Below are 25,614 nucleotides of genomic sequence, written 5' to 3'. Positions count from 1 at the left end.
ACATTCAAACACAGGTATTTCTCGCAACAGCTCGCATTTTGTCAGCTATCGGGTAACATTTTCTGTATTGTATTTCGAAAGCGCCTTTCATGACCGAACGACGTCCCAAGGCGCTTCACAGCCAATGAAGTATTGTAAAAGTGAAGGCACTGTTGCAATGTGGGGAACGCCGCAGCCAGTTTGCACACAGCAAGATCCCACAAACGGCAATGTGATCATGACCAGATAATCTGGTTTTGTCAGTGACGTTGATGTCGGAATAAATATTGAATGAAGGTTCGTTCCAACGTGCACCTAATTACTGGTGTTGCCCTGTGGACCTGTATGCTGCAAAATCATTTCTCGAGAGTTTACGGTCTGCCACTTCAATGGCCTTGATTATTATCTTGCCCAAAGCAAAGTCACATTTCACTCACCGGTCACTAGTTCCAGAACGGAAACTGCTGCCAGTGGTAGCGTGGCCGAGCGGTCTAAGGCGCTGGATTAAGGCTCCAGTCTCTTCGGAGGCGTGGGTTCGAATCCCACCACTGCCAGAATTTGTGGCGTGTAATATTTGCGCCCCTTCACCGCGAGCCGTGAAGCAGTCGGCTCCCGCTGTGTTGTGATATGACTATTTTGGTGTGGAAAAGAGGTTGAGCTGAGAACGGTGCCTTCAGTTTGTTGGCAAACCGTTGAAGAGTTTGATGTTGCCACTTGTAAATTGAAGGCCAGTTCAACAGGCCTTTTGACGCTGGCTGCATTTGTGTGGGGAAAAATGTCACGTCAGAGGTGGGATTGCAACCCACGCCCCTAGAAAGGGACCGGAATTCGCCGACCTTTGGTCAGTTAAGGATTAACAGTCTTTGAGTCTGGCGCCTCACTCCACTCGGCCTTCCTGACACTATTGTGCCCTTGGCCGTAAGCATCAGTCTGAGCATTGAAAGGCCTCGGTCCACCAAGGCATCGACTCTGGCAACTTTCACATGCTAATACCTGACTTGTTTGGCTCTGGTGCCTTTTATACTGGCAAAATGTGTTAATGTCGGAAGTAAACATTGCAAGTAATTCCCTGCCTGAGGAACGGAGCAGATTTGAGCAGCCTTTGTGTGGAAGAAATCTCATTCTTTGACAGTGGTGCCCTTTTTCTGAGAACCACCACTGTCTGCAGTGGGATTGAAAGCCACAGTACGAGAAAGCAACGTGGAATTCAGCAACGCGGGAGGATAAAAATGTCATGCTTTGAGTCTGCTGCTTTTTAGTGTGGGAATGGGTTGAAAGGAGAAGTCTGATTTTAAACCCTATCCCCGAGAACAGGGTTAGAATGTGATAAGTTTAGAGAGCAAAACAAGTTGGTCTGTGGGCGGTGCGGTGCCTTTCGCTTATTGGCAAACGCCAATAGCGTTGAGGAGCTTGAGGTGACCACTTGCAAATTTAAAGCCAGTTGAGCAGGCTTTTTGACGCTGGCTGGCATTTGTCTGGATAAAAAGTTAATGTCAGAAGTGGGATTCGAACCCACGCCCCTAGAAAGGGACCAGAATACACCAACCTTTGGTAAGGTAAGGATTAACAGTCCTTGAGTCTGGCGCCTTAGACCACTCGGCCATCCTGACAATGGTCGTGCAGCAGCACGCAGGAAAATGTGCTGCAAATTCTGCACACTTACTGAGCAGCCTCACAATTCTTCCTCCTGTGCAAACACACAACGCACACATTCTTACGACAGGACTTAACAGGCAGCGCCAGTCATTAAGTTCATCATCCCTGCAATGCAACCAACATTCAAACACAGGTATTTCTCGCAACAGCTCGCATTTTGTCAGCTATCGGGTAACATTTTCTGTATTGTATTTCGAAAGCGCCTTTCATGACCGAACGACGTCCCAAGGCGCTTCACAGCCAATGAAGTATTGTAAAAGTGAAGGCACTGTTGCAATGTGGGGAACGCCGCAGCCAGTTTGCACACAGCAAGATCCCACAAACGGCAATGTGATCATGACCAGATAATCTGGTTTTGTCAGTGACGTTGATGTCGGAATAAATATTGAATGAAGGTTGTAACTGCTTCGTTCCAACGTGCACCTAATTACTGGTGTTGCCCTGTGGACCTGTATGCTGCAAAATCATTTCTCGAGAGTTTACCGTCTGCCACTTCAATGGCCTTGATTATTATCTTGCCCAAAGCAAAGTCACATTTCACTCACCGGTCACTAGTTCCAGAACGGAAACTGCTGCCAGTGGTAGCGTGGCCGAGCGGTCTAAGGCGCTGGATTAAGGCTCCAGTCTCTTCGGAGGCAGTGGGTTCGAATCCCACCGCTGCCAGAATTTGTGGCGTGTAATATTTGCGCCCCTTCACCGCGAGCCATGAAGCAGTCGGCTCCCGCTGTGTTGTGATATGACTATTTTGGTGTAGAAAAGAGGTTGAGCTGAGAACGGTGCCTTCAGTTTGTTGGCAAACCGTTGAAGAGTTTGATGTTGCCACTTGTAAATTGAAGGCCAGTTCAACAGACCTTTTGACGCTGGCTGCATTTGTGTGGGGAAAAATGTCACGTCAGAGGTGGCATTGCAACCCACGCCCCTAGAAAGGGACCGGAATTCGCCGACCTTTGGTCAGTTAAGGATTAACAGTCTTTGAGTCTGGCGCCTCACTCCACTCGGCCTTCCTGACACTATTGTGCCCTTGGTCGTAAGCATCAGTCTGAGCATTGAAAGGCCTCGGTCCACCAAGGCATCGACTCTGGCAACTTTCACATGCTAATACCTGACTTGTTTGGCTCTGGTGCCTTTTATACTGGCAAAATGTGTTAATGTCGGAAGTAAACATTGCAAGTAATTCCCTGCCTGAGGAACGGAGCAGATTTGAGCAGCCTTTGTGTGGAAGAAATCTCATTCTTTGACAGTGGTGCCCTTTTTCTGAGAACCACCACTGTCTGCAGTGGGATTGAAAGCCACAGTACGAGAAAGCAACGTGGAATTCAGCAACGCGGGAGGATAAAAATGTCATGCTTTGAGTCTGCTGCTTTTTAGTGTGGGAATGGGTTGAAAGGAGAAGTCTGATTTTAAACCCTATCCCCGAGAACAGGGTTAGAATGTGATAAGTTTAGAGAGCAAAACAAGTTGGTCTGTGGGCGGTGCGGTGCCTTTCGCTTATTGGCAAACGCCAATAGCGTTGAGGAGCTTGAGGTGACCACTTGCAAATTTAAAGCCAGTTGAGCAGGCTTTTTGACGCTGGCTGGCATTTGTCTGGATAAAAAGTTAATGTCAGAAGTGGGATTCGAACCCACGCCCCTAGAAAGGGACCAGAATACACCAACCTTTGGTAAGGTAAGGATTAACAGTCCTTGAGTCTGGCGCCTTAGACCACTCGGCCATCCTGACAATGGTCGTGCAGCAGCACGCAGGAAAATGTGCTGCAAATTCTGCACACTTACTGAGCAGCCTCACAATTCTTCCTCCTGTGCAAACACACAACGCACACATTCTTACGACAGGACTTAACAGGCAGCGCCAGTCATTAAGTTCATCATCCCTGCAATGCAACCAACATTCAAACACAGGTATTTCTCGCAACAGCTCGCATTTTGTCAGCTATCGGGTAACATTTTCTGTATTGTATTTCGAAAGCGCCTTTCATGACCGAACGACGTCCCAAGGCGCTTCACAGCCAATGAAGTATTGTAAAAGTGAAGGCACTGTTGCAATGTGGGGAACGCCGCAGCCAGTTTGCACACAGCAAGATCCCACAAACGGCAATGTGATCATGACCAGATAATCTGGTTTTGTCAGTGACGTTGATGTCGGAATAAATATTGAATGAAGGTTGTAACTGCTTCGTTCCAACGTGCACCTAATTACTGGTGTTGCCCTGTGGACCTGTATGCTGCAAAATCATTTCTCGAGAGTTTACCGTCTGCCACTTCAATGGCCTTGATTATTATCTTGCCCAAAGCAAAGTCACATTTCACTCACCGGTCACTAGTTCCAGAACGGAAACTGCTGCCAGTGGTAGCGTGGCCGAGCGGTCTAAGGCGCTGGATTAAGGCTCCAGTCTCTTCGGAGGCAGTGGGTTCGAATCCCACCGCTGCCAGAATTTGTGGCGTGTAATATTTGCGCCCCTTCACCGCGAGCCATGAAGCAGTCGGCTCCCGCTGTGTTGTGATATGACTATTTTGGTGTAGAAAAGAGGTTGAGCTGAGAACGGTGCCTTCAGTTTGTTGGCAAACCGTTGAAGAGTTTGATGTTGCCACTTGTAAATTGAAGGCCAGTTCAACAGACCTTTTGACGCTGGCTGCATTTGTGTGGGGAAAAATGTCACGTCAGAGGTGGCATTGCAACCCACGCCCCTAGAAAGGGACCGGAATTCGCCGACCTTTGGTCAGTTAAGGATTAACAGTCTTTGAGTCTGGCGCCTCACTCCACTCGGCCTTCCTGACACTATTGTGCCCTTGGTCGTAAGCATCAGTCTGAGCATTGAAAGGCCTCGGTCCACCAAGGCATCGACTCTGGCAACTTTCACATGCTAATACCTGACTTGTTTGGCTCTGGTGCCTTTTATACTGGCAAAATGTGTTAATGTCGGAAGTAAACATTGCAAGTAATTCCCTGCCTGAGGAACGGAGCAGATTTGAGCAGCCTTTGTGTGGAAGAAATCTCATTCTTTGACAGTGGTGCCCTTTTTCTGAGAACCACCACTGTCTGCAGTGGGATTGAAAGCCACAGTACGAGAAAGCAACGTGGAATTCAGCAACGCGGGAGGATAAAAATGTCATGCTTTGAGTCTGCTGCTTTTTAGTGTGGGAATGGGTTGAAAGGAGAAGTCTGATTTTAAACCCTATCCCCGAGAACAGGGTTAGAATGTGATAAGTTTAGAGAGCAAAACAAGTTGGTCTGTGGGCGGTGCGGTGCCTTTCGCTTATTGGCAAACGCCAATAGCGTTGAGGAGCTTGAGGTGACCACTTGCAAATTTAAAGCCAGTTGAGCAGGCTTTTTGACGCTGGCTGGCATTTGTCTGGATAAAAAGTTAATGTCAGAAGTGGGATTCGAACCCACGCCCCTAGAAAGGGACCAGAATACACCAACCTTTGGTAAGGTAAGGATTAACAGTCCTTGAGTCTGGCGCCTTAGACCACTCGGCCATCCTGACAATGGTCGTGCAGCAGCACGCAGGAAAATGTGCTGCAAATTCTGCACACTTACTGAGCAGCCTCACAATTCTTCCTCCTGTGCAAACACACAACGCACACATTCTTACGACAGGACTTAACAGGCAGCGCCAGTCATTAAGTTCATCATCCCTGCAATGCAACCAACATTCAAACACAGGTATTTCTCGCAACAGCTCGCATTTTGTCAGCTATCGGGTAACATTTTCTGTATTGTATTTCGAAAGCGCCTTTCATGACCGAACGACGTCCCAAGGCGCTTCACAGCCAATGAAGTATTGTAAAAGTGAAGGCACTGTTGCAATGTGGGGAACGCCGCAGCCAGTTTGCACACAGCAAGATCCCACAAACGGCAATGTGATCATGACCAGATAATCTGGTTTTGTCAGTGACGTTGATGTCGGAATAAATATTGAATGAAGGTTGTAACTGCTTCGTTCCAACGTGCACCTAATTACTGGTGTTGCCCTGTGGACCTGTATGCTGCAAAATCATTTCTCGAGAGTTTACCGTCTGCCACTTCAATGGCCTTGATTATTATCTTGCCCAAAGCAAAGTCACATTTCACTCACCGGTCACTAGTTCCAGAACGGAAACTGCTGCCAGTGGTAGCGTGGCCGAGCGGTCTAAGGCGCTGGATTAAGGCTCCAGTCTCTTCGGAGGCAGTGGGTTCGAATCCCACCGCTGCCAGAATTTGTGGCGTGTAATATTTGCGCCCCTTCACCGCGAGCCATGAAGCAGTCGGCTCCCGCTGTGTTGTGATATGACTATTTTGGTGTGGAAAAGAGGTTGAGCTGAGAACGGTGCCTTCAGTTTGTTGGCAAACCGTTGAAGAGTTTGATGTTGCCACTTGTAAATTGAAGGCCAGTTCAACAGGCCTTTTGACGCTGGCTGCATTTGTGTGGGGAAAAATGTCACGTCAGAGGTGGGATTGCAACCCACGCCCCTAGAAAGGGACCGGAATTCGCCGACCTTTGGTCAGTTAAGGATTAACAGTCTTTGAGTCTGGCGCCTCACTCCACTCGGCCTTCCTGACACTATTGTGCCCTTGGCCGTAAGCATCAGTCTGAGCATTGAAAGGCCTCGGTCCACCAAGGCATCGACTCTGGCAACTTTCACATGCTAATACCTGACTTGTTTGGCTCTGGTGCCTTTTATACTGGCAAAATGTGTTAATGTCGGAAGTAAACATTGCAAGTAATTCCCTGCCTGAGGAACGGAGCAGATTTGAGCAGCCTTTGTGTGGAAGAAATCTCATTCTTTGACAGTGGTGCCCTTTTTCTGAGAACCACCACTGTCTGCAGTGGGATTGAAAGCCACAGTACGAGAAAGCAACGTGGAATTCAGCAACGCGGGAGGATAAAAATGTCATGCTTTGAGTCTGCTGCTTTTTAGTGTGGGAATGGGTTGAAAGGAGAAGTCTGATTTTAAACCCTATCCCCGAGAACAGGGTTAGAATGTGATAAGTTTAGAGAGCAAAACAAGTTGGTCTGTGGGCGGTGCGGTGCCTTTCGCTTATTGGCAAACGCCAATAGCGTTGAGGAGCTTGAGGTGACCACTTGCAAATTTAAAGCCAGTTGAGCAGGCTTTTTGACGCTGGCTGGCATTTGTCTGGATAAAAAGTTAATGTCAGAAGTGGGATTCGAACCCACGCCCCTAGAAAGGGACCAGAATACACCAACCTTTGGTAAGGTAAGGATTAACAGTCCTTGAGTCTGGCGCCTTAGACCACTCGGCCATCCTGACAATGGTCGTGCAGCAGCACGCAGGAAAATGTGCTGCAAATTCTGCACACTTACTGAGCAGCCTCACAATTCTTCCTCCTGTGCAAACACACAACGCACACATTCTTACGACAGGACTTAACAGGCAGCGCCAGTCATTAAGTTCATCATCCCTGCAATGCAACCAACATTCAAACACAGGTATTTCTCGCAACAGCTCGCATTTTGTCAGCTATCGGGTAACATTTTCTGTATTGTATTTCGAAAGCGCCTTTCATGACCGAACGACGTCCCAAGGCGCTTTACAGCCAATGAAGTATTGTAAAAGTGAAGGCACTGTTGCAATGTGGGGAACGCCGCAGCCAGTTTGCACACAGCAAGATCCCACAAACGGCAATGTGATCATGACCAGATAATCTGGTTTTGTCAGTGACGTTGATGTCGGAATAAATATTGAATGAAGGTTGTAACTGCTTCGTTCCAACGTGCACCTAATTACTGGTGTTGCCCTGTGGACCTGTATGCTGCAAAATCATTTCTCGAGAGTTTACCGTCTGCCACTTCAATGGCCTTGATTATTATCTTGCCCAAAGCAAAGTCACATTTCACTCACCGGTCACTAGTTCCAGAACGGAAACTGCTGCCAGTGGTAGCGTGGCCGAGCGGTCTAAGGCGCTGGATTAAGGCTCCAGTCTCTTCGGAGGCAGTGGGTTCGAATCCCACCGCTGCCAGAATTTGTGGCGTGTAATATTTGCGCCCCTTCACCGCGAGCCATGAAGCAGTCGGCTCCCGCTGTGTTGTGATATGACTATTTTGGTGTGGAAAAGAGGTTGAGCTGAGAACGGTGCCTTCAGTTTGTTGGCAAACCGTTGAAGAGTTTGATGTTGCCACTTGTAAATTGAAGGCCAGTTCAACAGGCCTTTTGACGCTGGCTGCATTTGTGTGGGGAAAAATGTCACGTCAGAGGTGGGATTGCAACCCACGCCCCTAGAAAGGGACCGGAATTCGCCGACCTTTGGTCAGTTAAGGATTAACAGTCTTTGAGTCTGGCGCCTCACTCCACTCGGCCTTCCTGACACTATTGTGCCCTTGGCCGTAAGCATCAGTCTGAGCATTGAAAGGCCTCGGTCCACCAAGGCATCGACTCTGGCAACTTTCACATGCTAATACCTGACTTGTTTGGCTCTGGTGCCTTTTATACTGGCAAAATGTGTTAATGTCGGAAGTAAACATTGCAAGTAATTCCCTGCCTGAGGAACGGAGCAGATTTGAGCAGCCTTTGTGTGGAAGAAATCTCATTCTTTGACAGTGGTGCCCTTTTTCTGAGAACCACCACTGTCTGCAGTGGGATTGAAAGCCACAGTACGAGAAAGCAACGTGGAATTCAGCAACGCGGGAGGATAAAAATGTCATGCTTTGAGTCTGCTGCTTTTTAGTGTGGGAATGGGTTGAAAGGAGAAGTCTGATTTTAAACCCTATCCCCGAGAACAGGGTTAGAATGTGATAAGTTTAGAGAGCAAAACAAGTTGGTCTGTGGGCGGTGCGGTGCCTTTCGCTTATTGGCAAACGCCAATAGCGTTGAGGAGCTTGAGGTGACCACTTGCAAATTTAAAGCCAGTTGAGCAGGCTTTTTGACGCTGGCTGGCATTTGTCTGGATAAAAAGTTAATGTCAGAAGTGGGATTCGAACCCACGCCCCTAGAAAGGGACCAGAATACACCAACCTTTGGTAAGGTAAGGATTAACAGTCCTTGAGTCTGGCGCCTTAGACCACTCGGCCATCCTGACAATGGTCGTGCAGCAGCACGCAGGAAAATGTGCTGCAAATTCTGCACACTTACTGAGCAGCCTCACAATTCTTCCTCCTGTGCAAACACACAACGCACACATTCTTACGACAGGACTTAACAGGCAGCGCCAGTCATTAAGTTCATCATCCCTGCAATGCAACCAACATTCAAACACAGGTATTTCTCGCAACAGCTCGCATTTTGTCAGCTATCGGGTAACATTTTCTGTATTGTATTTCGAAAGCGCCTTTCATGACCGAACGACGTCCCAAGGCGCTTTACAGCCAATGAAGTATTGTAAAAGTGAAGGCACTGTTGCAATGTGGGGAACGCCGCAGCCAGTTTGCACACAGCAAGATCCCACAAACGGCAATGTGATCATGACCAGATAATCTGGTTTTGTCAGTGACGTTGATGTCGGAATAAATATTGAATGAAGGTTGTAACTGCTTCGTTCCAACGTGCACCTAATTACTGGTGTTGCCCTGTGGACCTGTATGCTGCAAAATCATTTCTCGAGAGTTTACCGTCTGCCACTTCAATGGCCTTGATTATTATCTTGCCCAAAGCAAAGTCACATTTCACTCACCGGTCACTAGTTCCAGAACGGAAACTGCTGCCAGTGGTAGCGTGGCCGAGCGGTCTAAGGCGCTGGATTAAGGCTCCAGTCTCTTCGGAGGCAGTGGGTTCGAATCCCACCGCTGCCAGAATTTGTGGCGTGTAATATTTGCGCCCCTTCACCGCGAGCCATGAAGCAGTCGGCTCCCGCTGTGTTGTGATATGACTATTTTGGTGTGGAAAAGAGGTTGAGCTGAGAACGGTGCCTTCAGTTTGTTGGCAAACCGTTGAAGAGTTTGATGTTGCCACTTGTAAATTGAAGGCCAGTTCAACAGGCCTTTTGACGCTGGCTGCATTTGTGTGGGGAAAAATGTCACGTCAGAGGTGGGATTGCAACCCACGCCCCTAGAAAGGGACCGGAATTCGCCGACCTTTGGTCAGTTAAGGATTAACAGTCTTTGAGTCTGGCGCCTCACTCCACTCGGCCTTCCTGACACTATTGTGCCCTTGGTCGTAAGCATCAGTCTGAGCATTGAAAGGCCTCGGTCCACCAAGGCATCGACTCTGGCAACTTTCACATGCTAATACCTGACTTGTTTGGCTCTGGTGCCTTTTATACTGGCAAAATGTGTTAATGTCGGAAGTAAACATTGCAAGTAATTCCCTGCCTGAGGAACGGAGCAGATTTGAGCAGCCTTTGTGTGGAAGAAATCTCATTCTTTGACAGTGGTGCCCTTTTTCTGAGAACCACCACTGTCTGCAGTGGGATTGAAAGCCACAGTACGAGAAAGCAACGTGGAATTCAGCAACGCGGGAGGATAAAAATGTCATGCTTTGAGTCTGCTGCTTTTTAGTGTGGGAATGGGTTGAAAGGAGAAGTCTGATTTTAAACCCTATCCCCGAGAACAGGGTTAGAATGTGATAAGTTTAGAGAGCAAAACAAGTTGGTCTGTGGGCGGTGCGGTGCCTTTCGCTTATTGGCAAACGCCAATAGCGTTGAGGAGCTTGAGGTGACCACTTGCAAATTTAAAGCCAGTTGAGCAGGCTTTTTGACGCTGGCTGGCATTTGTCTGGATAAAAAGTTAATGTCAGAAGTGGGATTCGAACCCACGCCCCTAGAAAGGGACCAGAATACACCAACCTTTGGTAAGGTAAGGATTAACAGTCCTTGAGTCTGGCGCCTTAGACCACTCGGCCATCCTGACAATGGTCGTGCAGCAGCACGCAGGAAAATGTGCTGCAAATTCTGCACACTTACTGAGCAGCCTCACAATTCTTCCTCCTGTGCAAACACACAACGCACACATTCTTACGACAGGACTTAACAGGCAGCGCCAGTCATTAAGTTCATCATCCCTGCAATGCAACCAACATTCAAACACAGGTATTTCTCGCAACAGCTCGCATTTTGTCAGCTATCGGGTAACATTTTCTGTATTGTATTTCGAAAGCGCCTTTCATGACCGAACGACGTCCCAAGGCGCTTTACAGCCAATGAAGTATTGTAAAAGTGAAGGCACTGTTGCAATGTGGGGAACGCCGCAGCCAGTTTGCACACAGCAAGATCCCACAAACGGCAATGTGATCATGACCAGATAATCTGGTTTTGTCAGTGACGTTGATGTCGGAATAAATATTGAATGAAGGTTGTAACTGCTTCGTTCCAACGTGCACCTAATTACTGGTGTTGCCCTGTGGACCTGTATGCTGCAAAATCATTTCTCGAGAGTTTACCGTCTGCCACTTCAATGGCCTTGATTATTATCTTGCCCAAAGCAAAGTCACATTTCACTCACCGGTCACTAGTTCCAGAACGGAAACTGCTGCCAGTGGTAGCGTGGCCGAGCGGTCTAAGGCGCTGGATTAAGGCTCCAGTCTCTTCGGAGGCAGTGGGTTCGAATCCCACCGCTGCCAGAATTTGTGGCGTGTAATATTTGCGCCCCTTCACCGCGAGCCATGAAGCAGTCGGCTCCCGCTGTGTTGTGATATGACTATTTTGGTGTGGAAAAGAGGTTGAGCGGAGAACGGTGCCTTCAGTTTGTTGGCAAACCGTTGAAGAGTTTGATGTTGCCACTTGTAAATTGAAGGCCAGTTCAACAGGCCTTTTGACGCTGGCTGCATTTGTGTGGGGAAAAATGTCACGTCAGAGGTGGGATTGCAACCCACGCCCCTAGAAAGGGACCGGAATTCGCCGACCTTTGGTCAGTTAAGGATTAACAGTCTTTGAGTCTGGCGCCTCACTCCACTCGGCCTTCCTGACACTATTGTGCCCTTGGCCGTAAGCATCAGTCTGAGCATTGAAAGGCCTCGGTCCACCAAGGCATCGACTCTGGCAACTTTCACATGCTAATACCTGACTTGTTTGGCTCTGGTGCCTTTTATACTGGCAAAATGTGTTAATGTCGGAAGTAAACATTGCAAGTAATTCCCTGCCTGAGGAACGGAGCAGATTTGAGCAGCCTTTGTGTGGAAGAAATCTCATTCTTTGACAGTGGTGCCCTTTTTCTGAGAACCACCACTGTCTGCAGTGGGATTGAAAGCCACAGTACGAGAAAGCAACGTGGAATTCAGCAACGCGGGAGGATAAAAATGTCATGCTTTGAGTCTGCTGCTTTTTAGTGTGGGAATGGGTTGAAAGGAGAAGTCTGATTTTAAACCCTATCCCCGAGAACAGGGTTAGAATGTGATAAGTTTAGAGAGCAAAACAAGTTGGTCTGTGGGCGGTGCGGTGCCTTTCGCTTATTGGCAAACGCCAATAGCGTTGAGGAGCTTGAGGTGACCACTTGCAAATTTAAAGCCAGTTGAGCAGGCTTTTTGACGCTGGCTGGCATTTGTCTGGATAAAAAGTTAATGTCAGAAGTGGGATTCGAACCCACGCCCCTAGAAAGGGACCAGAATACACCAACCTTTGGTAAGGTAAGGATTAACAGTCCTTGAGTCTGGCGCCTTAGACCACTCGGCCATCCTGACAATGGTCGTGCAGCAGCACGCAGGAAAATGTGCTGCAAATTCTGCACACTTACTGAGCAGCCTCACAATTCTTCCTCCTGTGCAAACACACAACGCACACATTCTTACGACAGGACTTAACAGGCAGCGCCAGTCATTAAGTTCATCATCCCTGCAATGCAACCAACATTCAAACACAGGTATTTCTCGCAACAGCTCGCATTTTGTCAGCTATCGGGTAACATTTTCTGTATTGTATTTCGAAAGCGCCTTTCATGACCGAACGACGTCCCAAGGCGCTTTACAGCCAATGAAGTATTGTAAAAGTGAAGGCACTGTTGCAATGTGGGGAACGCCGCAGCCAGTTTGCACACAGCAAGATCCCACAAACGGCAATGTGATCATGACCAGATAATCTGGTTTTGTCAGTGACGTTGATGTCGGAATAAATATTGAATGAAGGTTGTAACTGCTTCGTTCCAACGTGCACCTAATTACTGGTGTTGCCCTGTGGACCTGTATGCTGCAAAATCATTTCTCGAGAGTTTACCGTCTGCCACTTCAATGGCCTTGATTATTATCTTGCCCAAAGCAAAGTCACATTTCACTCACCGGTCACTAGTTCCAGAACGGAAACTGCTGCCAGTGGTAGCGTGGCCGAGCGGTCTAAGGCGCTGGATTAAGGCTCCAGTCTCTTCGGAGGCAGTGGGTTCGAATCCCACCGCTGCCAGAATTTGTGGCGTGTAATATTTGCGCCCCTTCACCGCGAGCCATGAAGCAGTCGGCTCCCGCTGTGTTGTGATATGACTATTTTGGTGTGGAAAAGAGGTTGAGCTGAGAACGGTGCCTTCAGTTTGTTGGCAAACCGTTGAAGAGTTTGATGTTGCCACTTGTAAATTGAAGGCCAGTTCAACAGGCCTTTTGACGCTGGCTGCATTTGTGTGGGGAAAAATGTCACGTCAGAGGTGGGATTGCAACCCACGCCCCTAGAAAGGGACCGGAATTCGCCGACCTTTGGTCAGTTAAGGATTAACAGTCTTTGAGTCTGGCGCCTCACTCCACTCGGCCTTCCTGACACTATTGTGCCCTTGGTCGTAAGCATCAGTCTGAGCATTGAAAGGCCTCGGTCCACCAAGGCATCGACTCTGGCAACTTTCACATGCTAATACCTGACTTGTTTGGCTCTGGTGCCTTTTATACTGGCAAAATGTGTTAATGTCGGAAGTAAACATTGCAAGTAATTCCCTGCCTGAGGAACGGAGCAGATTTGAGCAGCCTTTGTGTGGAAGAAATCTCATTCTTTGACAGTGGTGCCCTTTTTCTGAGAACCACCACTGTCTGCAGTGGGATTGAAAGCCACAGTACGAGAAAGCAACGTGGAATTCAGCAACGCGGGAGGATAAAAATGTCATGCTTTGAGTCTGCTGCTTTTTAGTGTGGGAATGGGTTGAAAGGAGAAGTCTGATTTTAAACCCTATCCCCGAGAACAGGGTTAGAATGTGATAAGTTTAGAGAGCAAAACAAGTTGGTCTGTGGGCGGTGCGGTGCCTTTCGCTTATTGGCAAACGCCAATAGCGTTGAGGAGCTTGAGGTGACCACTTGCAAATTTAAAGCCAGTTGAGCAGGCTTTTTGACGCTGGCTGGCATTTGTCTGGATAAAAAGTTAATGTCAGAAGTGGGATTCGAACCCACGCCCCTAGAAAGGGACCAGAATACACCAACCTTTGGTAAGGTAAGGATTAACAGTCCTTGAGTCTGGCGCCTTAGACCACTCGGCCATCCTGACAATGGTCGTGCAGCAGCACGCAGGAAAATGTGCTGCAAATTCTGCACACTTACTGAGCAGCCTCACAATTCTTCCTCCTGTGCAAACACACAACGCACACATTCTTACGACAGGACTTAACAGGCAGCGCCAGTCATTAAGTTCATCATCCCTGCAATGCAACCAACATTCAAACACAGGTATTTCTCGCAACAGCTCGCATTTTGTCAGCTATCGGGTAACATTTTCTGTATTGTATTTCGAAAGCGCCTTTCATGACCGAACGACGTCCCAAGGCGCTTTACAGCCAATGAAGTATTGTAAAAGTGAAGGCACTGTTGCAATGTGGGGAACGCCGCAGCCAGTTTGCACACAGCAAGATCCCACAAACGGCAATGTGATCATGACCAGATAATCTGGTTTTGTCAGTGACGTTGATGTCGGAATAAATATTGAATGAAGGTTGTAACTGCTTCGTTCCAACGTGCACCTAATTACTGGTGTTGCCCTGTGGACCTGTATGCTGCAAAATCATTTCTCGAGAGTTTACCGTCTGCCACTTCAATGGCCTTGATTATTATCTTGCCCAAAGCAAAGTCACATTTCACTCACCGGTCACTAGTTCCAGAACGGAAACTGCTGCCAGTGGTAGCGTGGCCGAGCGGTCTAAGGCGCTGGATTAAGGCTCCAGTCTCTTCGGAGGCAGTGGGTTCGAATCCCACCGCTGCCAGAATTTGTGGCGTGTAATATTTGCGCCCCTTCACCGCGAGCCATGAAGCAGTCGGCTCCCGCTGTGTTGTGATATGACTATTTTGGTGTGGAAAAGAGGTTGAGCGGAGAACGGTGCCTTCAGTTTGTTGGCAAACCGTTGAAGAGTTTGATGTTGCCACTTGTAAATTGAAGGCCAGTTCAACAGGCCTTTTGACGCTGGCTGCATTTGTGTGGGGAAAAATGTCACGTCAGAGGTGGGATTGCAACCCACGCCCCTAGAAAGGGACCGGAATTCGCCGACCTTTGGTCAGTTAAGGATTAACAGTCTTTGAGTCTGGCGCCTCACTCCACTCGGCCTTCCTGACACTATTGTGCCCTTGGCCGTAAGCATCAGTCTGAGCATTGAAAGGCCTCGGTCCACCAAGGCATCGACTCTGGCAACTTTCACATGCTAATACCTGACTTGTTTGGCTCTGGTGCCTTTTATACTGGCAAAATGTGTTAATGTCGGAAGTAAACATTGCAAGTAATTCCCTGCCTGAGGAACGGAGCAGATTTGAGCAGCCTTTGTGTGGAAGAAATCTCATTCTTTGACAGTGGTGCCCTTTTTCTGAGAACCACCACTGTCTGCAGTGGGATTGAAAGCCACAGTACGAGAAAGCAACGTGGAATTCAGCAACGCGGGAGGATAAAAATGTCATGCTTTGAGTCTGCTGCTTTTTAGTGTGGGAATGGGTTGAAAGGAGAAGTCTGATTTTAAACCCTATCCCCGAGAACAGGGTTAGAATGTGATAAGTTTAGAGAGCAAAACAAGTTGGTCTGTGGGCGGTGCGGTGCCTTTCGCTTATTGGCAAACGCCAATAGCGTTGAGGAGCTTGAGGTGACCACTTGCAAATTTAAAGCCAGTTGAGCAGGCTTTTTGACGCTGGCTGGCATTTGTCTGGATAAAAAGTTAATGTCAGAAGTGGGATTCGAACCCACGCCCCTAGAAAGGGACCAGAATACACCAACCTTTGGTAAGGTAAGGATTAACAGTCCTTGAGTCTGGCGCCTTAGACCACTCGGCCATCCTGACAATGGTCGTGCAGCAGCACGCAGGAAAATGTGCTGCAAATTCTGCACACTTACTGAGCAGCCTCACAATTCTTCCTCCTGTGCAAACACACAACGCACACATTCTTACGACAGGACTTAACAGGCAGCGCCAGTCATTAAGTTCATCATCCCTGCAATGCAACCAACATTCAAACACAGGTATTTCTCGCAACAGCTCGCATTTTGTCAGCTATCGGGTAACATTTTCTGTATTGTATTTCGAAAGCGCCTTTCATGACCGAACGACGTCCCAAGGCGCTTTACAGCCAATGAAGTATTGTAAAAGTGAAGGCACTGTTGCAATGTGGGGAACGCCGCAGCCAGTTTGCACACAGCAAGATCCCACAAACGGCAATGTGATCATGACCAGATAATCTGGTTTTGTCAGTGACGTTGATGTCGGAATAAATATTGAATGAAGGTTGTAACTGCTTCGTTCCAACGTGCACCTAATTACTGGTGTTGCCCTGTGGACCTGTATGCTGCAAAATCATTTCTCGAGAGTTTACCGTCTGCCACTTCAATGGCCTTGATTATTATCTTGCCCAAAGCAAAGTCACATTTCACTCACCGGTCACTAGTTCCAGAACGGAAACTGCTGCCAGTGGTAGCGTGGCCGAGCGGTCTAAGGCGCTGGATTAAGGCTCCAGTCTCTTCGGAGGCAGTGGGTTCGAATCCCACCGCTGCCAGAATTTGTGGCGTGTAATATTTGCGCCCCTTCACCGCGAGCCATGAAGCAGTCGGCTCCCGCTGTGTTGTGATATGACTATTTTGGTGTGGAAAAGAGGTTGAGCGGAGAACGGTGCCTTCAGTTTGTTGGCAAACCGTTGAAGAGTTTGATGTTGCCACTTGTAAATTGAAGGCCAGTTCAACAGGCCTTTTGACGCTGGCTGCATTTGTGTGGGGAAAAATGTCACGTCAGAGGTGGGATTGCAACCCACGCCCCTAGAAAGGGACCGGAATTCGCCGACCTTTGGTCAGTTAAGGATTAACAGTCTTTGAGTCTGGCGCCTCACTCCACTCGGCCTTCCTGACACTATTGTGCCCTTGGCCGTAAGCATCAGTCTGAGCATTGAAAGGCCTCGGTCCACCAAGGCATCGACTCTGGCAACTTTCACATGCTAATACCTGACTTGTTTGGCTCTGGTGCCTTTTATACTGGCAAAATGTGTTAATGTCGGAAGTAAACATTGCAAGTAATTCCCTGCCTGAGGAACGGAGCAGATTTGAGCAGCCTTTGTGTGGAAGAAATCTCATTCTTTGACAGTGGTGCCCTTTTTCTGAGAACCACCACTGTCTGCAGTGGGATTGAAAGCCACAGTACGAGAAAGCAACGTGGAATTCAGCAACGCGGGAGGATAAAAATGTCATGCTTTGAGTCTGCTGCTTTTTAGTGTGGGAATGGGTTGAAAGGAGAAGTCTGATTTTAAACCCTATCCCCGAGAACAGGGTTAGAATGTGATAAGTTTAGAGAGCAAAACAAGTTGGTCTGTGGGCGGTGCGGTGCCTTTCGCTTATTGGCAAACGCCAATAGCGTTGAGGAGCTTGAGGTGACCACTTGCAAATTTAAAGCCAGTTGAGCAGGCTTTTTGACGCTGGCTGGCATTTGTCTGGATAAAAAGTTAATGTCAGAAGTGGGATTCGAACCCACGCCCCTAGAAAGGGACCAGAATACACCAACCTTTGGTAAGGTAAGGATTAACAGTCCTTGAGTCTGGCGCCTTAGACCACTCGGCCATCCTGACAATGGTCGTGCAGCAGCACGCAGGAAAATGTGCTGCAAATTCTGCACACTTACTGAGCAGCCTCACAATTCTTCCTCCTGTGCAAACACACAACGCACACATTCTTACGACAGGACTTAACAGGCAGCGCCAGTCATTAAGTTCATCATCCCTGCAATGCAACCAACATTCAAACACAGGTATTTCTCGCAACAGCTCGCATTTTGTCAGCTATCGGGTAACATTTTCTGTATTGTATTTCGAAAGCGCCTTTCATGACCGAACGACGTCCCAAGGCGCTTTACAGCCAATGAAGTATTGTAAAAGTGAAGGCACTGTTGCAATGTGGGGAACGCCGCAGCCAGTTTGCACACAGCAAGATCCCACAAACGGCAATGTGATCATGACCAGATAATCTGGTTTTGTCAGTGACGTTGATGTCGGAATAAATATTGAATGAAGGTTGTAACTGCTTCGTTCCAACGTGCACCTAATTACTGGTGTTGCCCTGTGGACCTGTATGCTGCAAAATCATTTCTCGAGAGTTTACCGTCTGCCACTTCAATGGCCTTGATTATTATCTTGCCCAAAGCAAAGTCACATTTCACTCACCGGTCACTAGTTCCAGAACGGAAACTGCTGCCAGTGGTAGCGTGGCCGAGCGGTCTAAGGCGCTGGATTAAGGCTCCAGTCTCTTCGGAGGCAGTGGGTTCGAATCCCACCGCTGCCAGAATTTGTGGCGTGTAATATTTGCGCCCCTTCACCGCGAGCCATGAAGCAGTCGGCTCCCGCTGTGTTGTGATATGACTATTTTGGTGTGGAAAAGAGGTTGAGCGGAGAACGGTGCCTTCAGTTTGTTGGCAAACCGTTGAAGAGTTTGATGTTGCCACTTGTAAATTGAAGGCCAGTTCAACAGGCCTTTTGACGCTGGCTGCATTTGTGTGGGGAAAAATGTCACGTCAGAGGTGGGATTGCAACCCACGCCCCTAGAAAGGGACCGGAATTCGCCGACCTTTGGTCAGTTAAGGATTAACAGTCTTTGAGTCTGGCGCCTCACTCCACTCGGCCTTCCTGACACTATTGTGCCCTTGGCCGTAAGCATCAGTCTGAGCATTGAAAGGCCTCGGTCCACCAAGGCATCGACTCTGGCAACTTTCACATGCTAATACCTGACTTGTTTGGCTCTGGTGCCTTTTATACTGGCAAAATGTGTTAATGTCGGAAGTAAACATTGCAAGTAATTCCCTGCCTGAGGAACGGAGCAGATTTGAGCAGCCTTTGTGTGGAAGAAATCTCATTCTTTGACAGTGGTGCCCTTTTTCTGAGAACCACCACTGTCTGCAGTGGGATTGAAAGCCACAGTACGAGAAAGCAACGTGGAATTCAGCAACGCGGGAGGATAAAAATGTCATGCTTTGAGTCTGCTGCTTTTTAGTGTGGGAATGGGTTGAAAGGAGAAGTCTGATTTTAAACCCTATCCCCGAGAACAGGGTTAGAATGTGATAAGTTTAGAGAGCAAAACAAGTTGGTCTGTGGGCGGTGCGGTGCCTTTCGCTTATTGGCAAACGCCAATAGCGTTGAGGAGCTTGAGGTGACCACTTGCAAATTTAAAGCCAGTTGAGCAGGCTTTTTGACGCTGGCTGGCATTTGTCTGGATAAAAAGTTAATGTCAGAAGTGGGATTCGAACCCACGCCCCTAGAAAGGGACCAGAATACACCAACCTTTGGTAAGGTAAGGATTAACAGTCCTTGAGTCTGGCGCCTTAGACCACTCGGCCATCCTGACAATGGTCGTGCAGCAGCACGCAGGAAAATGTGCTGCAAATTCTGCACACTTACTGAGCAGCCTCACAATTCTTCCTCCTGTGCAAACACACAACGCACACATTCTTACGACAGGACTTAACAGGCAGCGCCAGTCATTAAGTTCATCATCCCTGCAATGCAACCAACATTCAAACACAGGTATTTCTCGCAACAGCTCGCATTTTGTCAGCTATCGGGTAACATTTTCTGTATTGTATTTCGAAAGCGCCTTTCATGACCGAACGACGTCCCAAGGCGCTTTACAGCCAATGAAGTATTGTAAAAGTGAAGGCACTGTTGCAATGTGGGGAACGCCGCAGCCAGTTTGCACACAGCAAGATCCCACAAACGGCAATGTGATCATGACCAGATAATCTGGTTTTGTCAGTGACGTTGATGTCGGAATAAATATTGAATGAAGGTTGTAACTGCTTCGTTCCAACGTGCACCTAATTACTGGTGTTGCCCTGTGGACCTGTATGCTGCAAAATCATTTCTCGAGAGTTTACCGTCTGCCACTTCAATGGCCTTGATTATTATCTTGCCCAAAGCAAAGTCACATTTCACTCACCGGTCACTAGTTCCAGAACGGAAACTGCTGCCAGTGGTAGCGTGGCCGAGCGGTCTAAGGCGCTGGATTAAGGCTCCAGTCTCTTCGGAGGCAGTGGGTTCGAATCCCACCGCTGCCAGAATTTGTGGCGTGTAATATTTGCGCCCCTTCACCGCGAGCCATGAAGCAGTCGGCTCCCGCTGTGTTGTGATATGACTATTTTGGTGTGGAAAAGAGGTTGAGCGGAGAACGGTGCCTTCAGTTTGTTGGCAAACCGTTGAAGAGTTTGATGTTGCCACTTGTAAATTGAAGGCCAGTTCAACAGGCCTTTTGACGCTGGCTGCATTTGTGTGGGGAAAAATGTCACGTCAGAGGTGGGATTGCAACCCACGCCCCTAGAAAGGGACCGGAATTCGCCGACCTTTGGTCAGTTAAGGATTAACAGTCTTTGAGTCTGGCGCCTCACTCCACTCGGCCTTCCTGACACTATTGTGCCCTTGGCCGTAAGCATCAGTCTGAGCATTGAAAGGCCTCGGTCCACCAAGGCATCGACTCTGGCAACTTTCACATGCTAATACCTGACTTGTTTGGCTCTGGTGCCTTTTATACTGGCAAAATGTGTTAATGTCGGAAGTAAACATTGCAAGTAATTCCCTGCCTGAGGAACGGAGCAGATTTGAGCAGCCTTTGTGTGGAAGAAATCTCATTCTTTGACAGTGGTGCCCTTTTTCTGAGAACCACCACTGTCTGCAGTGGGATTGAAAGCCACAGTACGAGAAAGCAACGTGGAATTCAGCAACGCGGGAGGATAAAAATGTCATGCTTTGAGTCTGCTGCTTTTTAGTGTGGGAATGGGTTGAAAGGAGAAGTCTGATTTTAAACCCTATCCCCGAGAACAGGGTTAGAATGTGATAAGTTTAGAGAGCAAAACAAGTTGGTCTGTGGGCGGTGCGGTGCCTTTCGCTTATTGGCAAACGCCAATAGCGTTGAGGAGCTTGAGGTGACCACTTGCAAATTTAAAGCCAGTTGAGCAGGCTTTTTGACGCTGGCTGGCATTTGTCTGGATAAAAAGTTAATGTCAGAAGTGGGATTCGAACCCACGCCCCTAGAAAGGGACCAGAATACACCAACCTTTGGTAAGGTAAGGATTAACAGTCCTTGAGTCTGGCGCCTTAGACCACTCGGCCATCCTGACAATGGTCGTGCAGCAGCACGCAGGAAAATGTGCTGCAAATTCTGCACACTTACTGAGCAGCCTCACAATTCTTCCTCCTGTGCAAACACACAACGCACACATTCTTACGACAGGACTTAACAGGCAGCGCCAGTCATTAAGTTCATCATCCCTGCAATGCAACCAACATTCAAACACAGGTATTTCTCGCAACAGCTCGCATTTTGTCAGCTATCGGGTAACATTTTCTGTATTGTATTTCGAAAGCGCCTTTCATGACCGAACGACGTCCCAAGGCGCTTTACAGCCAATGAAGTATTGTAAAAGTGAAGGCACTGTTGCAATGTGGGGAACGCCGCAGCCAGTTTGCACACAGCAAGATCCCACAAACGGCAATGTGATCATGACCATATAATCTGGTTTTGTCAGTGACGTTGATGTCGGAATAAATATTGAATGAAGGTTGTAACTGCTTCGTTCCAACGTGCACCTAATTACTGGTGTTGCCCTGTGGACCTGTATGCTGCAAAATCATTTCTCGAGAGTTTACCGTCTGCCACTTCAATGGCCTTGATTATTATCTTGCCCAAAGCAAAGTCACATTTCACTCACCGGTCACTAGTTCCAGAACGGAAACTGCTGCCAGTGGTAGCGTGGCCGAGCGGTCTAAGGCGCTGGATTAAGGCTCCAGTCTCTTCGGAGGCAGTGGGTTCGAATCCCACCGCTGCCAGAATTTGTGGCGTGTAATATTTGCGCCCCTTCACCGCGAGCCATGAAGCAGTCGGCTCCCGCTGTGTTGTGATATGACTATTTTGGTGTGGAAAAGAGGTTGAGCTGAGAACGGTGCCTTCAGTTTGTTGGCAAACCGTTGAAGAGTTTGATGTTGCCACTTGTAAATTGAAGGCCAGTTCAACAGGCCTTTTGACGCTGGCTGCATTTGTGTGGGGAAAAATGTCACGTCAGAGGTGGGATTGCAACCCACGCCCCTAGAAAGGGACCGGAATTCGCCGACCTTTGGTCAGTTAAGGATTAACAGTCTTTGAGTCTGGCGCCTCACTCCACTCGGCCTTCCTGACACTATTGTGCCCTTGGCCGTAAGCATCAGTCTGAGCATTGAAAGGCCTCGGTCCACCAAGGCATCGACTCTGGCAACTTTCACATGCTAATACCTGACTTGTTTGGCTCTGGTGCCTTTTATACTGGCAAAATGTGTTAATGTCGGAAGTAAACATTGCAAGTAATTCCCTGCCTGAGGAACGGAGCAGATTTGAGCAGCCTTTGTGTGGAAGAAATCTCATTCTTTGACAGTGGTGCCCTTTTTCTGAGAACCACCACTGTCTGCAGTGGGATTGAAAGCCACAGTACGAGAAAGCAACGTGGAATTCAGCAACGCGGGAGGATAAAAATGTCATGCTTTGAGTCTGCTGCTTTTTAGTGTGGGAATGGGTTGAAAGGAGAAGTCTGATTTTAAACCCTATCCCCGAGAACAGGGTTAGAATGTGATAAGTTTAGAGAGCAAAACAAGTTGGTCTGTGGGCGGTGCGGTGCCTTTCGCTTATTGGCAAACGCCAATAGCGTTGAGGAGCTTGAGGTGACCACTTGCAAATTTAAAGCCAGTTGAGCAGGCTTTTTGACGCTGGCTGGCATTTGTCTGGATAAAAAGTTAATGTCAGAAGTGGGATTCGAACCCACGCCCCTAGAAAGGGACCAGAATACACCAACCTTTGGTAAGGTAAGGATTAACAGTCCTTGAGTCTGGCGCCTTAGACCACTCGGCCATCCTGACAATGGTCGTGCAGCAGCACGCAGGAAAATGTGCTGCAAATTCTGCACACTTACTGAGCAGCCTCACAATTCTTCCTCCTGTGCAAACACACAACGCACACATTCTTACGACAGGACTTAACAGGCAGCGCCAGTCATTAAGTTCATCATCCCTGCAATGCAACCAACATTCAAACACAGGTATTTCTCGCAACAGCTCGCATTTTGTCAGCTATCGGGTAACATTTTCTGTATTGTATTTCGAAAGCGCCTTTCATGACCGAACGACGTCCCAAGGCGCTTTACAGCCAATGAAGTATTGTAAAAGTGAAGGCACTGTTGCAATGTGGGGAACGCCGCAGCCAGTTTGCACACAGCAAGATCCCACAAACGGCAATGTGATCATGACCAGATAATCTGGTTTTGTCAGTGACGTTGATGTCGGAATAAATATTGAATGAAGGTTGTAACTGCTTCGTTCCAACGTGCACCTAATTACTGGTGTTGCCCTGTGGACCTGTATGCTGCAAAATCATTTCTCGAGAGTTTACCGTCTGCCACTTCAATGGCCTTGATTATTATCTTGCCCAAAGCAAAGTCACATTTCACTCACCGGTCACTAGTTCCAGAACGGAAACTGCTGCCAGTGGTAGCGTGGCCGAGCGGTCTAAGGCGCTGGATTAAGGCTCCAGTCTCTTCGGAGGCAGTGGGTTCGAATCCCACCGCTGCCAGAATTTGTGGCGTGTAATATTTGCGCCCCTTCACCGCGAGCCATGAAGCAGTCGGCTCCCGCTGTGTTGTGATATGACTATTTTGGTGTGGAAAAGAGGTTGAGCTGAGAACGGTGCCTTCAGTTTGTTGGCAAACCGTTGAAGAGTTTGATGTTGCCACTTGTAAATTGAAGGCCAGTTCAACAGGCCTTTTGACGCTGGCTGCATTTGTGTGGGGAAAAATGTCACGTCAGAGGTGGGATTGCAACCCACGCCCCTAGAAAGGGACCGGAATTCGCCGACCTTTGGTCAGTTAAGGATTAACAGTCTTTGAGTCTGGCGCCTCACTCCACTCGGCCTTCCTGACACTATTGTGCCCTTGGTCGTAAGCATCAGTCTGAGCATTGAAAGGCCTCGGTCCACCAAGGCATCGACTCTGGCAACTTTCACATGCTAATACCTGACTTGTTTGGCTCTGGTGCCTTTTATACTGGCAAAATGTGTTAATGTCGGAAGTAAACATTGCAAGTAATTCCCTGCCTGAGGAACGGAGCAGATTTGAGCAGCCTTTGTGTGGAAGAAATCTCATTCTTTGACAGTGGTGCCCTTTTTCTGAGAACCACCACTGTCTGCAGTGGGATTGAAAGCCACAGTACGAGAAAGCAACGTGGAATTCAGCAACGCGGGAGGATAAAAATGTCATGCTTTGAGTCTGCTGCTTTTTAGTGTGGGAATGGGTTGAAAGGAGAAGTCTGATTTTAAACCCTATCCCCGAGAACAGGGTTAGAATGTGATAAGTTTAGAGAGCAAAACAAGTTGGTCTGTGGGCGGTGCGGTGCCTTTCGCTTATTGGCAAACGCCAATAGCGTTGAGGAGCTTGAGGTGACCACTTGCAAATTTAAAGCCAGTTGAGCAGGCTTTTTGACGCTGGCTGGCATTTGTCTGGATAAAAAGTTAATGTCAGAAGTGGGATTCGAACCCACGCCCCTAGAAAGGGACCAGAATACACCAACCTTTGGTAAGGTAAGGATTAACAGTCCTTGAGTCTGGCGCCTTAGACCACTCGGCCATCCTGACAATGGTCGTGCAGCAGCACGCAGGAAAATGTGCTGCAAATTCTGCACACTTACTGAGCAGCCTCACAATTCTTCCTCCTGTGCAAACACACAACGCACACATTCTTACGACAGGACTTAACAGGCAGCGCCAGTCATTAAGTTCATCATCCCTGCAATGCAACCAACATTCAAACACAGGTATTTCTCGCAACAGCTCGCATTTTGTCAGCTATCGGGTAACATTTTCTGTATTGTATTTCGAAAGCGCCTTTCATGACCGAACGACGTCCCAAGGCGCTTTACAGCCAATGAAGTATTGTAAAAGTGAAGGCACTGTTGCAATGTGGGGAACGCCGCAGCCAGTTTGCACACAGCAAGATCCCACAAACGGCAATGTGATCATGACCATATAATCTGGTTTTGTCAGTGACGTTGATGTCGGAATAAATATTGAATGAAGGTTGTAACTGCTTCGTTCCAACGTGCACCTAATTACTGGTGTTGCCCTGTGGACCTGTATGCTGCAAAATCATTTCTCGAGAGTTTACCGTCTGCCACTTCAATGGCCTTGATTATTATCTTGCCCAAAGCAAAGTCACATTTCACTCACCGGTCACTAGTTCCAGAACGGAAACTGCTGCCAGTGGTAGCGTGGCCGAGCGGTCTAAGGCGCTGGATTAAGGCTCCAGTCTCTTCGGAGGCAGTGGGTTCGAATCCCACCGCTGCCAGAATTTGTGGCGTGTAATATTTGCGCCCCTTCACCGCGAGCCATGAAGCAGTCGGCTCCCGCTGTGTTGTGATATGACTATTTTGGTGTGGAAAAGAGGTTGAGCTGAGAACGGTGCCTTCAGTTTGTTGGCAAACCGTTGAAGAGTTTGATGTTGCCACTTGTAAATTGAAGGCCAGTTCAACAGGCCTTTTGACGCTGGCTGCATTTGTGTGGGGAAAAATGTCACGTCAGAGGTGGGATTGCAACCCACGCCCCTAGAAAGGGACCGGAATTCGCCGACCTTTGGTCAGTTAAGGATTAACAGTCTTTGAGTCTGGCGCCTCACTCCACTCGGCCTTCCTGACACTATTGTGCCCTTGGCCGTAAGCA

The 25,614-nt window shown here is 48.2% G+C and overlaps 29 non-coding genes across 29 annotated transcripts; 15 read left to right on the top strand and 14 right to left on the bottom strand.

Moving 5' to 3' along the window:
• Nucleotides 1-451: 451 nt before the first annotated feature.
• trnal-aag (transfer RNA leucine (anticodon AAG)) lies at nucleotides 452-533 on the top strand. Its single transcript has one exon. It is a non-coding gene; the product is annotated as a tRNA-Leu (tRNA).
• A 937-nt stretch (nucleotides 534-1,470) lies between these two features.
• On the bottom strand, nucleotides 1,471-1,589 carry trnal-caa (transfer RNA leucine (anticodon CAA)). Its single transcript has 2 exons — nucleotides 1,552-1,589; nucleotides 1,471-1,516 (listed from the first exon to the last, which is right to left on the bottom strand). It is a non-coding gene; the product is annotated as a tRNA-Leu (tRNA).
• Nucleotides 1,590-2,215: 626 nt separating this feature from the next.
• Nucleotides 2,216-2,298, top strand: trnal-aag (transfer RNA leucine (anticodon AAG)). The gene has a single exon. It is a non-coding gene; the product is annotated as a tRNA-Leu (tRNA).
• Nucleotides 2,299-3,235: 937 nt separating this feature from the next.
• On the bottom strand, nucleotides 3,236-3,354 carry trnal-caa (transfer RNA leucine (anticodon CAA)). The gene is made up of 2 exons: nucleotides 3,317-3,354; nucleotides 3,236-3,281 (listed from the first exon to the last, which is right to left on the bottom strand). It is a non-coding gene; the product is annotated as a tRNA-Leu (tRNA).
• Nucleotides 3,355-3,980: 626 nt separating this feature from the next.
• trnal-aag (transfer RNA leucine (anticodon AAG)) lies at nucleotides 3,981-4,063 on the top strand. The gene has a single exon. It is a non-coding gene; the product is annotated as a tRNA-Leu (tRNA).
• A 937-nt stretch (nucleotides 4,064-5,000) lies between these two features.
• Nucleotides 5,001-5,119, bottom strand: trnal-caa (transfer RNA leucine (anticodon CAA)). The gene is made up of 2 exons: nucleotides 5,082-5,119; nucleotides 5,001-5,046 (listed from the first exon to the last, which is right to left on the bottom strand). It is a non-coding gene; the product is annotated as a tRNA-Leu (tRNA).
• Nucleotides 5,120-5,745: 626 nt separating this feature from the next.
• trnal-aag (transfer RNA leucine (anticodon AAG)) lies at nucleotides 5,746-5,828 on the top strand. Its single transcript has one exon. It is a non-coding gene; the product is annotated as a tRNA-Leu (tRNA).
• Nucleotides 5,829-6,765: 937 nt separating this feature from the next.
• On the bottom strand, nucleotides 6,766-6,884 carry trnal-caa (transfer RNA leucine (anticodon CAA)). Its single transcript has 2 exons — nucleotides 6,847-6,884; nucleotides 6,766-6,811 (listed from the first exon to the last, which is right to left on the bottom strand). It is a non-coding gene; the product is annotated as a tRNA-Leu (tRNA).
• A 626-nt stretch (nucleotides 6,885-7,510) lies between these two features.
• Nucleotides 7,511-7,593, top strand: trnal-aag (transfer RNA leucine (anticodon AAG)). The gene has a single exon. It is a non-coding gene; the product is annotated as a tRNA-Leu (tRNA).
• Nucleotides 7,594-8,530: 937 nt separating this feature from the next.
• Nucleotides 8,531-8,649, bottom strand: trnal-caa (transfer RNA leucine (anticodon CAA)). The gene is made up of 2 exons: nucleotides 8,612-8,649; nucleotides 8,531-8,576 (listed from the first exon to the last, which is right to left on the bottom strand). It is a non-coding gene; the product is annotated as a tRNA-Leu (tRNA).
• A 626-nt stretch (nucleotides 8,650-9,275) lies between these two features.
• On the top strand, nucleotides 9,276-9,358 carry trnal-aag (transfer RNA leucine (anticodon AAG)). The gene has a single exon. It is a non-coding gene; the product is annotated as a tRNA-Leu (tRNA).
• A 937-nt stretch (nucleotides 9,359-10,295) lies between these two features.
• Nucleotides 10,296-10,414, bottom strand: trnal-caa (transfer RNA leucine (anticodon CAA)). The gene is made up of 2 exons: nucleotides 10,377-10,414; nucleotides 10,296-10,341 (listed from the first exon to the last, which is right to left on the bottom strand). It is a non-coding gene; the product is annotated as a tRNA-Leu (tRNA).
• Nucleotides 10,415-11,040: 626 nt separating this feature from the next.
• trnal-aag (transfer RNA leucine (anticodon AAG)) lies at nucleotides 11,041-11,123 on the top strand. The gene has a single exon. It is a non-coding gene; the product is annotated as a tRNA-Leu (tRNA).
• Nucleotides 11,124-12,060: 937 nt separating this feature from the next.
• On the bottom strand, nucleotides 12,061-12,179 carry trnal-caa (transfer RNA leucine (anticodon CAA)). Its single transcript has 2 exons — nucleotides 12,142-12,179; nucleotides 12,061-12,106 (listed from the first exon to the last, which is right to left on the bottom strand). It is a non-coding gene; the product is annotated as a tRNA-Leu (tRNA).
• Nucleotides 12,180-12,805: 626 nt separating this feature from the next.
• On the top strand, nucleotides 12,806-12,888 carry trnal-aag (transfer RNA leucine (anticodon AAG)). The gene has a single exon. It is a non-coding gene; the product is annotated as a tRNA-Leu (tRNA).
• Nucleotides 12,889-13,825: 937 nt separating this feature from the next.
• Nucleotides 13,826-13,944, bottom strand: trnal-caa (transfer RNA leucine (anticodon CAA)). The gene is made up of 2 exons: nucleotides 13,907-13,944; nucleotides 13,826-13,871 (listed from the first exon to the last, which is right to left on the bottom strand). It is a non-coding gene; the product is annotated as a tRNA-Leu (tRNA).
• A 626-nt stretch (nucleotides 13,945-14,570) lies between these two features.
• trnal-aag (transfer RNA leucine (anticodon AAG)) lies at nucleotides 14,571-14,653 on the top strand. The gene has a single exon. It is a non-coding gene; the product is annotated as a tRNA-Leu (tRNA).
• A 937-nt stretch (nucleotides 14,654-15,590) lies between these two features.
• Nucleotides 15,591-15,709, bottom strand: trnal-caa (transfer RNA leucine (anticodon CAA)). The gene is made up of 2 exons: nucleotides 15,672-15,709; nucleotides 15,591-15,636 (listed from the first exon to the last, which is right to left on the bottom strand). It is a non-coding gene; the product is annotated as a tRNA-Leu (tRNA).
• Nucleotides 15,710-16,335: 626 nt separating this feature from the next.
• Nucleotides 16,336-16,418, top strand: trnal-aag (transfer RNA leucine (anticodon AAG)). Its single transcript has one exon. It is a non-coding gene; the product is annotated as a tRNA-Leu (tRNA).
• Nucleotides 16,419-17,355: 937 nt separating this feature from the next.
• Nucleotides 17,356-17,474, bottom strand: trnal-caa (transfer RNA leucine (anticodon CAA)). The gene is made up of 2 exons: nucleotides 17,437-17,474; nucleotides 17,356-17,401 (listed from the first exon to the last, which is right to left on the bottom strand). It is a non-coding gene; the product is annotated as a tRNA-Leu (tRNA).
• Nucleotides 17,475-18,100: 626 nt separating this feature from the next.
• trnal-aag (transfer RNA leucine (anticodon AAG)) lies at nucleotides 18,101-18,183 on the top strand. The gene has a single exon. It is a non-coding gene; the product is annotated as a tRNA-Leu (tRNA).
• A 937-nt stretch (nucleotides 18,184-19,120) lies between these two features.
• Nucleotides 19,121-19,239, bottom strand: trnal-caa (transfer RNA leucine (anticodon CAA)). The gene is made up of 2 exons: nucleotides 19,202-19,239; nucleotides 19,121-19,166 (listed from the first exon to the last, which is right to left on the bottom strand). It is a non-coding gene; the product is annotated as a tRNA-Leu (tRNA).
• A 626-nt stretch (nucleotides 19,240-19,865) lies between these two features.
• On the top strand, nucleotides 19,866-19,948 carry trnal-aag (transfer RNA leucine (anticodon AAG)). The gene has a single exon. It is a non-coding gene; the product is annotated as a tRNA-Leu (tRNA).
• A 937-nt stretch (nucleotides 19,949-20,885) lies between these two features.
• On the bottom strand, nucleotides 20,886-21,004 carry trnal-caa (transfer RNA leucine (anticodon CAA)). Its single transcript has 2 exons — nucleotides 20,967-21,004; nucleotides 20,886-20,931 (listed from the first exon to the last, which is right to left on the bottom strand). It is a non-coding gene; the product is annotated as a tRNA-Leu (tRNA).
• Nucleotides 21,005-21,630: 626 nt separating this feature from the next.
• On the top strand, nucleotides 21,631-21,713 carry trnal-aag (transfer RNA leucine (anticodon AAG)). The gene has a single exon. It is a non-coding gene; the product is annotated as a tRNA-Leu (tRNA).
• Nucleotides 21,714-22,650: 937 nt separating this feature from the next.
• Nucleotides 22,651-22,769, bottom strand: trnal-caa (transfer RNA leucine (anticodon CAA)). The gene is made up of 2 exons: nucleotides 22,732-22,769; nucleotides 22,651-22,696 (listed from the first exon to the last, which is right to left on the bottom strand). It is a non-coding gene; the product is annotated as a tRNA-Leu (tRNA).
• Nucleotides 22,770-23,395: 626 nt separating this feature from the next.
• trnal-aag (transfer RNA leucine (anticodon AAG)) lies at nucleotides 23,396-23,478 on the top strand. Its single transcript has one exon. It is a non-coding gene; the product is annotated as a tRNA-Leu (tRNA).
• Nucleotides 23,479-24,415: 937 nt separating this feature from the next.
• Nucleotides 24,416-24,534, bottom strand: trnal-caa (transfer RNA leucine (anticodon CAA)). The gene is made up of 2 exons: nucleotides 24,497-24,534; nucleotides 24,416-24,461 (listed from the first exon to the last, which is right to left on the bottom strand). It is a non-coding gene; the product is annotated as a tRNA-Leu (tRNA).
• A 626-nt stretch (nucleotides 24,535-25,160) lies between these two features.
• Nucleotides 25,161-25,243, top strand: trnal-aag (transfer RNA leucine (anticodon AAG)). Its single transcript has one exon. It is a non-coding gene; the product is annotated as a tRNA-Leu (tRNA).
• Nucleotides 25,244-25,614: the final 371 nt, after the last annotated feature.

The sequence above is a fragment of the Pristiophorus japonicus genome, chromosome 8 (genome assembly GCF_044704955.1).
Source record: "Pristiophorus japonicus isolate sPriJap1 chromosome 8, sPriJap1.hap1, whole genome shotgun sequence".
Taxonomy (NCBI): Eukaryota; Metazoa; Chordata; class Chondrichthyes; family Pristiophoridae; genus Pristiophorus; species Pristiophorus japonicus.
Note: the sequence above shows the minus strand (reverse complement) of the source record. Positions and strands in the feature narration are given on the sequence as shown.